The sequence below is a fragment of the Bos indicus genome, chromosome 9 (assembly GCF_029378745.1).
Source record: "Bos indicus isolate NIAB-ARS_2022 breed Sahiwal x Tharparkar chromosome 9, NIAB-ARS_B.indTharparkar_mat_pri_1.0, whole genome shotgun sequence".
NCBI classification, from domain to species: Eukaryota; Metazoa; Chordata; class Mammalia; order Artiodactyla; family Bovidae; genus Bos; species Bos indicus.
This window is the reverse complement of record NC_091768.1, coordinates 50079745-50094582: the sequence shown is the minus strand read 5'-3', so window position 1 is coordinate 50094582 and position 14838 is coordinate 50079745. Positions and strand designations below refer to the sequence as shown.

The 14838-nt window shown below is 36.9% G+C and overlaps 1 pseudogene; it reads right to left on the bottom strand.

Annotated features, from left to right (window-relative positions):
• Window positions 1-14086: 14086 nt before the first annotated feature.
• On the bottom strand, window positions 14087-14383 carry LOC109563633 (small nuclear ribonucleoprotein G pseudogene; annotated as a pseudogene).
• Window positions 14384-14838: the final 455 nt, after the last annotated feature.

Here is a 14838-nt window from a genome sequence, read left to right as displayed (position 1 = left end):
AAATATTCAGGATAAATGTAAAAATAGTGAAAATAGAATTCTCACACTTTCAAATGTATACCAAAATCTTCCTAAATCAGAGTAGCTATAGCCTTTGTCGGAGAAGGCAATGGCACCCCACTCCAGTACTCTTGCCTGGAAAATCCCATGGATGGAGGAGCCTGGTAGGCTGCAGTCCATGGGGTCGCTGAGGGTCGGACACGACTGAAGCGACTTAGCAGCAGCAGCAGCAGTATAGTCTTTGTACTGAGCCTTTGTGAGTGAGATTGTTAGGAATTTAAAGAGGTTCAGTAAATGCGTGGGGCTTCCCAGGCGGTGCAAGCAGGAAAGAACCCACCTGCCAATGCAGGAGACTTAAAGAGACACAGGTTCGATGGAGTCAGGAGTGTTATATTCCTGTAGAAGGAAGGAAATGTCCGAAAAGGGATTATAAATGTGTTCTCCACCAGCCGTGTTCCCGGGAAGAGATCAACAGCTGGTCGGGGTCCAGCTCCCTGTTAGTGGGTAGAACCTAATAGGTCCAACAAGGCACAGTATAGGCTGTGCTCAGGCAAGGATGAATTTAATTAATAAACTCTCTGTGTGTGTTAGTCGCCCAGTCGTGTCTGACTCTTTGTGACCCTATGGACTGTAGGCTACCAGGCTTCTCTGTCCGTGAGATTTGCCAGGCAAGGATACTGGAGCGGGTTGCCATTTCTTTCTCCAGGAGATCTTCCCAACCCTGGGACCAAACCCAGGTCTCCTGTACTGCAGACTGATTCTTTACCATCTGAGCTACCAGGGAAGCCCCAAAGTCAGCTTAACCAGCCAGCCAAGAATTTAAGCAGTATTCAAATTTAAATATAAGTTCATGAGAAAATTGCAGTCCAAAGATTTAAAATAGCCACATACCTGTGATCAAAATGGTGTGGAAAGGGACAAATTAGGAATATGGGATGAACAGATGCAAACATACATAAAATAGATAAGCAACAAAGACTTACTGTATAGGACAGGGAATTCCAGTCACTATCTTATAACATATAATGGAATATAATTTGAAAAAATATAACTGAATCACTTTGCTGTACATATGAAACTAAGAGAATATTGTACATCAAATAAACTTTAATTTAAAAGCATGGAGTGGAAAAGCCACTTTGAATTTCACTGACTACAATGGTTTAAAAAAGTCTCATATTCTAAGTCTCGTCAAGGCCTGAAGCCATCTGCTCCAGGTGCACCAGAAGCCTCAACAACAGGGAGTACTGTGCCCCCAAGTCCATCCCTCATCTTTATCTTGAGATTCCTGGCCAACACATAAGATGAGTGTTTGGGGATGTCATAAATGATACGTTTGTCTGAGTTCAGGAGACATTATTCAGGGAATTGCGTGGGGCTTACGCAGATGAGATGCATCTGTGTCCATCCACTTGGCCCTCTCTGCTGTGCCATATGCCACATTCCTACCCAAGGACTCTTCTTCCATTTGAACACTGGTTTCTGCCATGTTCACCAACTCCAACCGTTCTCCCTTTTCTCTTCTGCAATACCAATTGCCTACTCTCTGTTTGACATTACAATTATTTTTGTTACTTTAAAAAATTCAATCTTTCTTGGTCCTTCTAGCCACTGGCTCATTACTTTCCCTTCCTTTATAACAAAGTTTCTTGATATAGTTGTCTGTACTCTCTGTCACCAATTCCTTTTCTCCAAATCTCTCTTGAACACGTGAAGGATGTTGTCTTCTCTACTCCACCAAGATTGTGCTTGTTGAGGTCCTCATGACTGATAAATTGTTAAGTTTAACCATCACATCTTAATTTCAGTCTTTTTTGATCTTTTATCAGCATTTGACCCGTTTGATAACTGCTTTTCCATAAATACTTTTTTTCAGTTTTCTTCTTGAACACCTGGCTTTTTCATTTCTCTCTTGCCTCTTCTTCACAGCTTCTTTTTCTTGTTTCTTCTCTTCCTGACCTCTTAATGTTGAAGTAGCTCAAGGCACAGGCCTTGGACCTCTACTTTTCCTTATATACATTTTCCTGTGTGGTTCCATCTAGTTTCAAGGTTTTAATTATCATCCATAAAGTGATTGTTTTTATTTCCAAGGCAGACCCCTCCTCTAGTCTCATACCCAACTTCTTTTAAGTTTTATTTATTTTTTAAATGTGAGTCATTTTTAAAGTATTCATTGAGAGTGAATTTTGTAGGATTGGTGAACAATGCTCATGTCTTATTTTAAAGTTTCAGTCACATAGTTAAACTATTACCAGTCAGCCAGTTGTGTAGGAGGACATTTGGGTGAAACTTGAACCTGTGTGTTGCCAGTTGAGAAAGTGTAGAAAAAGAACAAGGAATGGAGCATGTTTGCAAAACAGCAATTCTGTTGAGGGACTATGGACTCTCAGCCAAGAAGGAGAGATATGAGAACATGATGGGGAGGGATGGGTAGTATAAAGCTTTGAGATCAATGGACTCCGAATGCTGTCTGCCTCCTAGAACTGCAAGTCTGCACTAGGGTAAGGAGGCTGGGTAAAGAGAAGAGAATGACATAGTTGACATCTATAATGTCTGGGGTTCTTTATATGAGGAAAAATACTTTATTTTGTTGGAAACAGTTTTGCCATTTCATCATAAACAGCAGGGCCATCTAAAGGAGGTAATTTTATGCAGTGAGTTTGCTCTTCAGGACACTAGGCTAATCCATTATTTGGCTTCTCACTGTTTCCGTTTTTTCTAACTGGTTATTTTGAGTGACCCCTAGAACAAATTATTCTTTCCAATCCTTTGTACACTTCCTAGTATTTTTGTCATTTACAGGTGTCAGCTTACACACTTTGTTTCCCACACAAATAGATACAAGTGTGCCATATCGACTGAAGTATATGAAATTATCATTTTTGTAAGTCAAAATGACCAGATGTTGGCAATTTCAGATTTTGAGAGTGCATTTCTTAGATAAGCATTTAACTTTAGAAAAAGGGTATATCCATGTATACAAAGGCCTAAAATTAAGAGAAAATTTTATTGAAGTAGAGTTGATTTACAATGCTGTGTTAGTTTCAGGTGTACAGCAAAGTAATTCAGTTATATAAAGAGAATATATATATATTCTTTTCCAGATTCTTTCCATTATAGGTTATTACAAGATACTGAATATGGATCCCTGTGCTATACAGTAGGTCTTTGTTGTTTACCTATTTTATATATAGTAGTATGTATCTGTTAATTGCAAACTACCAATTTCCTCTTTGGTAACCATAAGCTTGTTTCATCTGTGAATCTGTTTCTATTTCCTTTTCATTTGTATTATATTTTAGAGTCCATATATCAGATCAGATCAGATCAGATCAGTGGCTCAGTCGTGTCCGACTCCTTGCGACCCCATGAATCGCAGCACGCCAGGCCTCCCTGTCCATCACCAACTCCCGGAGTTCACTGAGACTCACGTCCATTGAGTCAGTGATGCCATCCAGCCATCTCATCCTCTGTCCATATATAAAATATATCATATGGTATTTGTCTTTCTCTTTATGACTTACTTCACTTTAGTATGATAATATCTAGGTTCATCCATGTTGCTGCAAATGACATTATTCCATTCCTTTTAATGGCTAAGTAATATTCCATTGTGTATATATATCATATTTTCTTTATTCACTCATCTGCTGATGGACACTTAGGTTGCTTCTATGTCTTGGCTATTGTAAAAATGCTGGTATGGACATTAGGGTACATGTATATTTTCTAATTAGAGTTTTTATTCAAATTTATTAAAATTAAATTTTAAAATTCACTATGTCCTATACTTGCCACCTTTCTTTTTATTGTAACTATTTTTAAAATAGTAACTTTTCCTTTTTGAATTTCATTATAGGATAATAGTTTTTCACAGACTTAACTTGCTCCAAACACTTATTCATATTATGATATTAAATTGTGGTAACAGTGTTCAGGAGCAACTTTAAGTAGCTCCCTTGTTTAAAAAGTTTAAGCACTTAAAAAAAAGGATTCTTGATTTCTGGAAACAAAATATATTGTAGGCCTATCTAGACTTATTCCTGATCCAAGACATGGATTTGACTGCTTGTACAAGTGTCTGGTTTCTTTGGATGAAGAATGGCATTGGAGACAAAAATCAGAGAGTTAGGATGCATGTTGTGCTAAGTGCTAAGTCGCTTCAGTTGTGTCCAACTCTTTGCGACCCTATAGACCATAGCCCACCAGGCTCCTCTGCCCATGGGATTCTCCAGGCGAGAATACTGCAGTGGGTTGCCATGTCCTCCTCTAGGGTATCTCCCCAACTCAGGGATTGAACCTGCCTCTCTTCTGTCTCCTGTATTGGCAGGCAGGTTCTTTACTGCTAGCACCACCTAGGAAGCCCAGGATGCACGTCAGATTGTTATAAATAAAAAACAGTATTAGGCAAAATACTCCTGTTATGAGGTCATTACTTAAGTTCTTAAACTCTTGCTTCTATAATCCCTAGGCATCTAATTAACCACTTCTTTAATGACAGTGGAAGATGACATCAAGATTTCTGATGTGGCACAGTCCCCATAATATTACAGCATAAGGCATGAGCCTGGGAAAGTGTAGCTTCAATAGGTGGAGGGCAAGATCCTTGAGAGTGAAGATTTCTATGAACAGAGAATCCAGAGTGTTGAATAGATAACTTGTGAAACATCAAGAATGATGACAGATTAGTGGTAGATGGTTAGCCAGGAGACAAAATATTCAATGAGTTAAAAGGAGTGATTAGATTTCTATAGATTACTCTAAGAAGGTGGAGGTGTGAGGCGTATTGATTTTTATAATGTAAATCAAAAGATTGGGAATTATTGAGGAAGGAGGGAATAGAATGGAGTTGGGAAGAATACCTTGATGATGAAGAATACCAATGATGATGATTGGCACATCATCATTGCCAATACGATGGGTGAAAACTGATATTTAGTGGTTGCACCTGTACTCATTCCTTTGGTTAATAGCAAAATGTAAAATATTACTTTGAATTTTTCATTCTTTTGTGAATTGTTGGCATCTCATATTCTTGGTTCCCCATTTTTCTATTATTGAGTTTTAAGAGCACTTTTATACATATACATATATATATATATATATACATATATACATATATATATACACATATATATATATATATATATATTAGTGTTCAACTTTGCCATAATAAACTCAAATATTTTCCTGAATTCTCTGTGCAAGTGTATATAGGAATTTATTGTACAGATTTGACCTTATGGGATTATGGGAACTATTTAAACTGTCTCTGTACAGCAGTTGTCTTTGTGTCTGAGGCTGGAGCATGAATATGAGGTGGGACAGAGCAAGAACAAACTAGAACTCACAAACAAAGTCAGGAGCTGGCAGAGACTAACCAAAACCTGGGTCAGTTCTAGCTGCCTACTACAGTGCTAGAATGAGGGCAATAGAAGTGGGGCTCTGACAGTGCCAAGTGAAGCAGGCATGCATCCTCAGGTTTGTGCAATGATAAGGTGATACTTGCACAAGTCTGAGAGTGAGTGACCCTTAAAACTGGAACCATAGGTGCCTTGCCTTCCTCACCCTAGTCCTGTTCATCTTAGACCTTGATGAGCTGGTACCATGCAGAAGCTGGAGACCTTGGTCATGGCCCAAGAGTCATACACATTTGAACCATAAGTTAGAGGAGCTGATGGAGCATCCACGAGAAGTTGCAAAAGTTGCAGCTGCCTGAAACCAACAAAGTGAATCAGCAGAGTAGTTATAGAGTATGTGAGCTTCAGAATGGTGGCTGCTTCATTTCCGCCCTCCAAATCTCATCCAAGAAGCTCTCTTGTGACTTGCTCTCTTAGGAAACACACAGAAAAGGGAATTCTTGGACATGTAGTTTGACTTACCCAAGTTGACACATCACAAACTACCACAGAGTAACAGTTAATTCTACTTAAATTTATCTACTCATTCAATTAAAAGTCCAAAAACTTTTTTGAAACTTGACTAATTATTTCTATAGTTCATTTAGAAGAATATATGAGAAGAAGAACTAGAAATGTTCTTTAAATATAATAAAGTGATCTTTCTCCACTAGATAGCAAAACATATAAAACTGCAGTAATTAAAGCTGATGTTCCTGCTGTAGGAAGAGACAGATCAGTTGAACTATATATAGAAAGGCCACAGAAAGATAACCAGGTATATATGAGAATCTTGTATATAATAGAAGGTGTCTTAAATAATTGAGCAAGTGAATTTTTTTTTTCACTAAAGGATATTGTAGCCATTGTTTACCTATTTAAATTAAAAAAAATCTTGATCCAAATCTTTACCTCATCATAGAATTCAATCCCTTTATAGGTTACAAAATTTAAATTTAAAAAGTGAAATCACATAAAATTATTAGGTAAGTATGTTTCCGAGTTATGTTATAACATGAAAACCAAAAATGTAGAATTGACTCTATAAAATTCTGAGTATATTGATTACAAATTTTGCATAATTAAAAATTACTGTCAGTTCAGTTCAGTTGCTCAGTCGTGTCCGACTCTTTGCGACCCCATGAATCACAGCACACCAGGCCTCCCTGTATACAAATTCAAATTCAATTACTGTATACAAAGTCAAAAGACAAACAACAATCCAGGAAAATATTTGAACTAAACATGGAAGACAAAATTGATCATCCTTAATACAGTTTCTTGTAAAGAATTTCTTTAAAAATCAATAATGAAAGATAGATGACCAAAGACATAATAAACTTAGAATTGACAAAAATTAAAATCAAATTAATATTTTAAGCTTCACTATTAATCAAATTAGCTTCCCAGGTGGCTCAGTGATAAAGAATCCACCTGCCAAGTAGGAGATGTGGGTTCTACCCCTGGGTTGGGAAGATGCCCTGGAGAAGGAAATGGCAACCCACTCCAGTATTCTTGCCTGGAGAATCCCATGGACAGAGGAGCCTGGTGGGCTGTGCTCCATAGGGTTGCAAAGACTTGGACAAGACTTAGTGGCTGGGCAACAACAATTAACAATGTAAGTAGCAATTAAGCATCATTTTCATCCATAAAATTGGCAATGATAAAAAGTTAATGGCACTTGCTGTTGTCAACAGTAAGCTTTGTCTTATAATAGTATTAATAAATTAACTAGATCATGCATTGTTTTGAGAGCAGTTAATAAAGATCTTCTGGAAGACAGGGAATATATATCAAAATTTTAAATGTACTATCTTCTTATACTAGAATATTCACTTCTAGTGTAAATTTTTCTTAAAGACTCAGTTGTGCTGGTGAGAAGTTGCTTTTTAACACAGGGAGCCCAGCCTTGTGCTCTGTAAGGTAGGATGGGGAGAGGGGAGGGAGGCTCAAGAGAGAGGTGAAAGATGCAAAATTATGGCTGAATTGCCTTGTTGTATGGCAGAAACAAGCACAACATTATAAAGTCATTTTCCTACAATTAAATTATTTTTAAAAAAGAAAAAAGTCAGTTGCATAAATCTGCCAACACATATGCTTAAGGTTGCTTATTGAAGTCTTATTTATGATAGCCAAAAATTGAAGATAAATATCCATTAACCCAAATGTGCATACATTCAATAGAATTCTATGAAACCATTTAAAAATGTATTTAATAACATTAAAATACTTATGCTATATTATAGAATGAAAAAATATTGCACAATATGACCCCATATATGTAAACTTGGACATACAATTTTATACATGATGTGTATGCTAAGGGATAGAAGGGTGCTTACAAACAAAAAGTAGTTGTCTGAATGAAAGGCTGTCAGTGATTTTTACTTTTTTGGGGGGTAATTTTCTTAATCTTTTTATTAAACAGTGAATATCTACAATTTTTATAATGAACAAAACAACACACACTATTTTCATTTCTAGTGAAAATGCATCATTGAAAGACTATTATTATCACTGTTGTTGTTATTTCACATACTTTGGCAGATTTTCAAAGCTATGGATACCATTGGGGGACTGGTGATATCCCTATTGCACCATTTGTGCCAGTTCCTGGGTTAGTATATATTTAATTCCTATGGCTTTCAAAGAAAATATGACCTGTCATAAGCACCAAATGTACAAAGGCAGGATAGAGTCTCCAGTATCTTCCATGAAAGAGCATCAAAAATAGATTCTGATTTGCCTGTCACTATCATGAAAAGCAAAATAGAAAGATTACTTGGTATTTAACTTCAGACATCTGATATCAATTGGGCACAATCCATCTCTCAGTTTAGAGTAGTTATCCCTAGCCTGCTTTCAGGCTTAATCCCTTAAAAAAAAATCTTAACAGTTTCCAGAGTTTGGTCTTTTTTCAATTTTCAGGGCATAAGCCTTTGGGAAAACTTTAGATCTAATCTTCCCTAGTGCCTTTCCTTTTCCAAAAAAAAAACCAGAGAATTTCTTCACATGTGGGATTTTTGTGGTTATCATTTATCACTTTAGGCTTTCAACCACAAATTCATCCACTATTTTGTAAACTTCTCAGTCTTAAGGTATAGGAACATTCATAAAATAGTTTTCTAGACTGGTGCAAACTAAAAAAGTTCTATGACTTTTATTATTAAAAATGATCCAATGATCCAGTCCAATGATGTAAATAAACACAAAGTATTAGATGTGAGAGTCATGGATCTTCAGGCATGAGTCATGTTATAAAATATGGCATCCGTGCTGTGTGAGAGGTGAGCTGCATTTAGATCCAAGAGAAGTAATAGGCATACCCAGACTGATTTTAATAAGGCTTTAGATTCCCTCTCATCACCACCACTTACTCACCTCTTGACAGTCTTGTCTACAAGCTAAAAAGATTAAGTCTAGACCAAACTACTGTTAGTGAGGACAATAATAAGATGAAAGATCAACCATTAGGAATGGCTCCTCAGGAGCCCCTCAAGGGCTAATTGTATTGGATAGCTCTGACATGGATGAAGAAATTGAGATTTCATCACGTTTGCTCATGACACTAAATTAGCTGGGGCAAATAACACCTCCTAGAGTTTCCTTGATATATTTGAGAATGGTTTTTAGACCTCATTGCAAAACAGTTCACTTAAGGACTAAAACAAAGTCAGAGAGCTCTGGGATGGAGAAAATCTATACAAATGCAGCCCAGTTCCAAGGGTCTTATCAATCACAGTGAGCACAAGGCAAGAATGTAGCTTTTATGAAAAAAAAAAAAAAGTAATATTTTAATGTATCCAGAAAGTCATTCATTGTGGAGTCTTGGCACTGGTTTCTATATTTTCTTTTCAGAGCTGGAATGAGAATGAATCTTGCAAGAGGATTCAAGTTGATTTAAAGATGAGAAAAATAGATCCTTTGAGAAGAAACTAATAATTTTGCTTTACTTGGATTAAAGACAGAGAAGATAATATCTTGGAATATATTCATTGTGTCAGGAGAATCTGACTAGACTTGGAGAAAAATCACTGAACTAAATAAATACTAGAATAGGTCAAAAGGGATGATTGAAGTATTTCTGTTCTTTGAGATGGATTAAGTGTAGAAAAGTAGTTATTTATTTTAAGTAGCTTATTGGAAAGTATTGGAAAGTGAAGTCGCTCAGTCGTGTCTGACTCTTTGCGACCCCATGGACTGTAGCCTACCAGGTTCCTCCATCCATGGGATTTCCCAGGTAAGAACACGGGAGTGGCCGGAAGTCAGAGAGTAAATTGAATTTTTTTTCAAGTTCATTGCCTGCCCTGAGATTCTAGCAAAGAATTTACTTCTTATTGTATGTATGATGGAAAAAAGACAATGAATTTTGAGAATGTAATATATATTAAATTATGTTTTCCCCCCAAAGTTCATTTTTTCAAGCCCTGAAATCTTGGGGCTTAAAAATCAGAAGATCTTTATTTATTTATGGCTATGGTAGGTCTTCGTTGCTGCGCTTGGGCTTTCTCCAACTGCAGTAAGTGGGGCCTCGTCTACATTGCTGTGCACAGGCTTCTCATTGCAGTGGTTTCTCTGGTTATGGAGCTTAAGCTCTAGGTGCATGAGCTTCAGTAGTTGTGGTGCAGGGGCTTAGTTGTCCCCTAGCATATGGAATCTTCCTGGATCAGGGATTGAACCCGTGTCCCCTGCATTGGCAGACAGATTCTTTACCACTGAGCCACCAGGGAAGCCCAAATTATGTTTATAGGTAGCATTCTTTTGACAAAACACTGGATTCAGTAGATATCTGTTCTTTATTTATAGTGATCAAGGCACTATTATTGGTTTTGTGAGCTAAGATGTGTTAAATTCATAGTCATTTTCATACAGGAATTTAAAATTTAGAAGAAAGTCTAAGATTTATATACCAATACTAATGTATCAAGGCAATGCATGATGTGTTTTTTTTTGTCTTTTAATTTAATTTTATTTTTTAACTTTACAATATTGTATTGGTTTTGCCATAGTTTTATCACAAGACAATACCTAATGATATTAGAGTATAATGAAAAATGGGCCTCTCTCATGGTTCAGATGGTAAAGAATTTGTCTGCAATGCAGGAGACCCAGGTTCAATCCCTGAGTCAGGAAGATCCCCTGGAGAAGGGCATGGCAGCCTATCCAGTGTTCTTGCCTGGATAATCCCATGGATAGAAAACCCCATAGACTCTAGAGGGCTACATACAGTCCATGGAGTTGCAAAAAGTTGGACATGTGTGTAGCACACACACACACATAATGAAAAATAACAACTTTTTAAATGATAATGATGATGTTGTTGGCAAATTTTTTGTAGTATGCACCAGTTTGTTTCTCTAGGGTCTCTGCATAGAATAACTCATATACTCTTCATAACACTCCTACAAAGTACTTTGTTTCAATTTTATAGATGATGAATCAGAGACACGGACAGTTAAGCCACTTGCCCAACTTCATACAGCTGATAAATGGAAGAACCAAAATGAAAACTCAGACAGCAATGGGTCAACCTAAAAAAACTGGCAAGGATTTTGAGAAATATGTTTAGAGTAATATAAAAAAGGAGAGAAGGCGCTTCTGATCGAGGTCATCAAGAGATGAGGGTGGTGCTAAGAAGAAAAATTGTTAGGAAATGAGTGGTGCACGTTGTTTGGGAGTCGTGTTCATGGTAGGGAATAGTGGCAGGTAAGACTAGAAAGAGAGGCCAGGCCAGATGGTGGTGGGTCTTAGAAGGTAGAGCAAGGACTTTGGACTTAATTAAGTAGTCACTGGAAAGGCAATAAGGACTTTTAAACAAATGTATTTGGTTGATCAGTCATGTCCGATTCTTTGCCCCATGGATTGTAGTCCGCCAGGCTCCTCTGTCCATGGGATTTTTCATGCTAGAATACTGGAGTGGGTTGCTGTTTCCTCCTCCAGGGGATCTTCCTGACCCAGGGATAGATCACACAGGATCTATAGATAGATAGACACAGGATCTTCCTGACCCTGTGTCTCCTGCATTGCAGGCAGATTCTTTACCTGCTGAGCCATCAAGGAAGCCCCTGTAACAAATAGGTACCATAATACAAACAGGGCTTGGGAAAGATAGCACTTCAGTGGAATGAAAGGAGGGGAAAAATCTGAAGGCTAAATACTACTCACCTATGATTAGAAAATGTATTCGTTTCAGAGACACAGAAGTTTTTTTTTTTTTTTTTTAATAATTTGTGTCATTGTTAAGAATTAGGAGGATGGAACATGACAGAACATTATTCCAGGGATGAAAAAAAATAGTTTTTCTCTGACATTCCAAATCCAATTAATTTACAGTGGATGAGTGGAGGGCTGTGTTGTGAAGGATTCTGAGGCCACATCCAGAAACAGCAGGAGAGAGTGCAATGTCAGAGTGGGGAGAGCCAGCATAAATGTCAGCTATTTGTCATTCATGCTCTTTGCCCTAATGCCTAGAGTTGTGATGGGCATGGAAGATTTATGAATCATTTTACTCCAAGGCTGTACTCAGGTCAAAGCTAACCCAAAGAGAACATACGACGTGGAAAGATGACCAACTATACTGAAAATATCAACAGAGCCTCAAAAGTTCTTGATTTGAATTGAAACTCGCTGCCTGATAGTTGTGTGTCACAGGGAAGGTACTTAACCTTTCTGAGCTGCAAGAAGTTGTTTTGTGAATTGTCTCAGATGAGAACTACATAAAGGTTTTGTAAAACATTATTTAAGTAAAAACTTTAGATAATAATTTACTGGATTAATTTAAACTTGAATTTGGCTGTTTTGAGAATTTAGCTACTCAATAGCAAGTTAGGTCCAGCACACAAGAGTCTTCAGCTGTAGCTGTTTTTGCAGAATTAGATCATATGAAAGAAAAATCTACCCTTTCCTGATAGGTAAGCCCTCCATTTCTATAATTAAAGATTGTACCCCTCACAAACTCAGTGCCCTGCTTAAATTAGATGGCAGTCTCCAGCAAAATTGCACATAGGTGACATCATCATTTCTCCAATAGAAATGCTCTTTTTTAGGGTCAAAGGACCGTTTGTTAATAAAACACTTGAGACTATCTATGTAATACTAATACCATTGGCAGTTCTGCTTGGGCTTAAAAAAATCAGCTTACTAGGGGGAAAACACAAATTGATTTGCCAGTTGAATAAACATTTAGACTAGTAGCCCCAATTAGGCAAGTCCTGAGCTTATCAAATTATCTCATTCCCAATGTAAACAAGGTTGTAGTTGCTTCACTTAGTTCCTTAGCACCTGGGTAGTGATGAAAGGGTCATTTAATATCAGCAGTGACCTAGGAGAGCAGAGGGAATTAGCTGTTCCCTGATGCCATATTTGGCTTGCCTAATGAGATATAAAGACATGGTCCAAGTTCTAGGGGCAAATAAGAGCTTCGACTTGCCAAGCATGAGTCAGTTTCTGGATCTTTAATGTCTATTTGAGACGTTGATAGCAATACTTTATTTTTAGAGTATTAATGCTAAATAATTGTGATTTGCCTTATTTTTCTAGAAGTTTGATACATACCCTCTAACTCCAGTATATTTTATCTGTTTGCACAGAAGAGTTGTGGCAAAATTTAGTCAACAAACAGAGGCAGAATAGAGCAGGGGCAATGGGGTTCCAGCTTTTGCCTCTACAATCCCAATAGTTGAGTAGAATCTGACTTTTCTCCTGAACTGACTGGATTTATGCAGGTTAACCTACTCCAGTGTTCTTGCCTGGAGAATCCCAGGGTTGGGGGAGCCTGGTGGGCTGCTGTCTATAGGGTTACACAGAGTCGGACACGACTGAAGCGACTTAGCAGCAGCAGCAGCAGTGTAGTATAGGTGCAACCTAAGACATATAGAAATTAAACAATATTTTTAAAACCTAGATATGCAAATTAAAAAAATCTTCTAATATTGCAACAGGATACAGAGCCAATGATTTTCATTAAAAATGAGGTCATTTCAAATATTTTTTCTCTGTAATCTCTTCTTCACCTAATGATATTCTTTACTTCCTAACAATTTTTCCCTTTGGTAAAGACCTTATCATTAGGTTTAATGAAGGAATAATGTTCCATTACATGTAAACTCCATTTTATTATATTCCTTATCGTTGGTTGCTGAGGTGGAACTTTTTTTGAGTCAATTCCCACAGCTTTACATCAATTTCTGGGTTGTTTATGTTCCTACACACCAATCCCAAGACTACTTGTAATTATTCTTATAAATCTTTTCTCTTCTGATAGATCAAAAGTAATACCTTATTCTTTAAATTTCATTTATTTCATTACTAATAAGAGTGTGAGCATATATTCCTAAGAATTCATTTCATTCTTGACCATTTGTGTACTTGTTCTTTTATATATTGGGCTGTTGATTAGTTTTCCTTTAACAATTTGTAAGGCTATTAACCCTATTTTTAGAATGTAAATTCCATAATGGTAGAAGCCTATCTGTTCCTTCTTTAGATATTTAATACCTAAAACTGTGTCTCATACACAGTAGGCATTTAATAAATACTTATTAAAAATGTTACAAAAATTTTTTTTCTAATTTTAATGTTACATTGTTAATTGGTAACTGTTGAATGAAAGTTTTGTGGTTTTTTTGGCTATTACAAAAGTTTATTTAACAAAAAAGTTCAGTAAGAAAATATACACAACCCAATTTTTCTGGTAGTAAAATGTGGAGAGGGGACACGTGGAAGCAGTCGATTTCTCTGGTGAACACAGCCATTGTTCATACTTGTTCCAAGGCTTCTAACATGATGATACTATTTCCTCGTATTACCACCATTCCAATATTGTTCTGTTGCCCACTAGTTGCCATCTCCACACATTCATCTATCACAAGATTCATAAAGGGATCAAATCCCTGCAATATTCCTTGGACATGTCTTCCACCATTTAATTTCAATGATACCTTCTTGTCCATAGATTTCAATTTGGGAGGGTGTGCTTTGTTCATGATGTCTACTCTGCGAGCTCAAAGAAGCCTCCTGAATAAAAGTTTTAAATCACTGCTTCTCAATATTTTCAAACAAATATCTGCTTCTGAAAAAACATGAACATCTCATTTCTACTTAAGATTATTTGAGAATTTCAATAAAATTTAAATAATGTAACTAATATTTCTAAGTTCTGGCTGGTGGGGGAAGGGTGCATGAAGGCAGACTGAGGTCAGCTGCAGGCTGCCTCTTACAAACAGGTCAAATTATTTAACCTCTATGAGCCTGAGAGTTCCTACCTGAATATTAGCATAATAGTAGTTCTTACCTCATAGAGTAATTGTGAGAATTAAATGAGACTCCTTATAAGGTACTTAGAACAGTATTCAGAGTATGATAGCTGCTAATCAAGTTACTTGGTCTTGATAACTTCTCTAAATTTCATCTGTGAAATGAAAATAAAGATGTACACTTC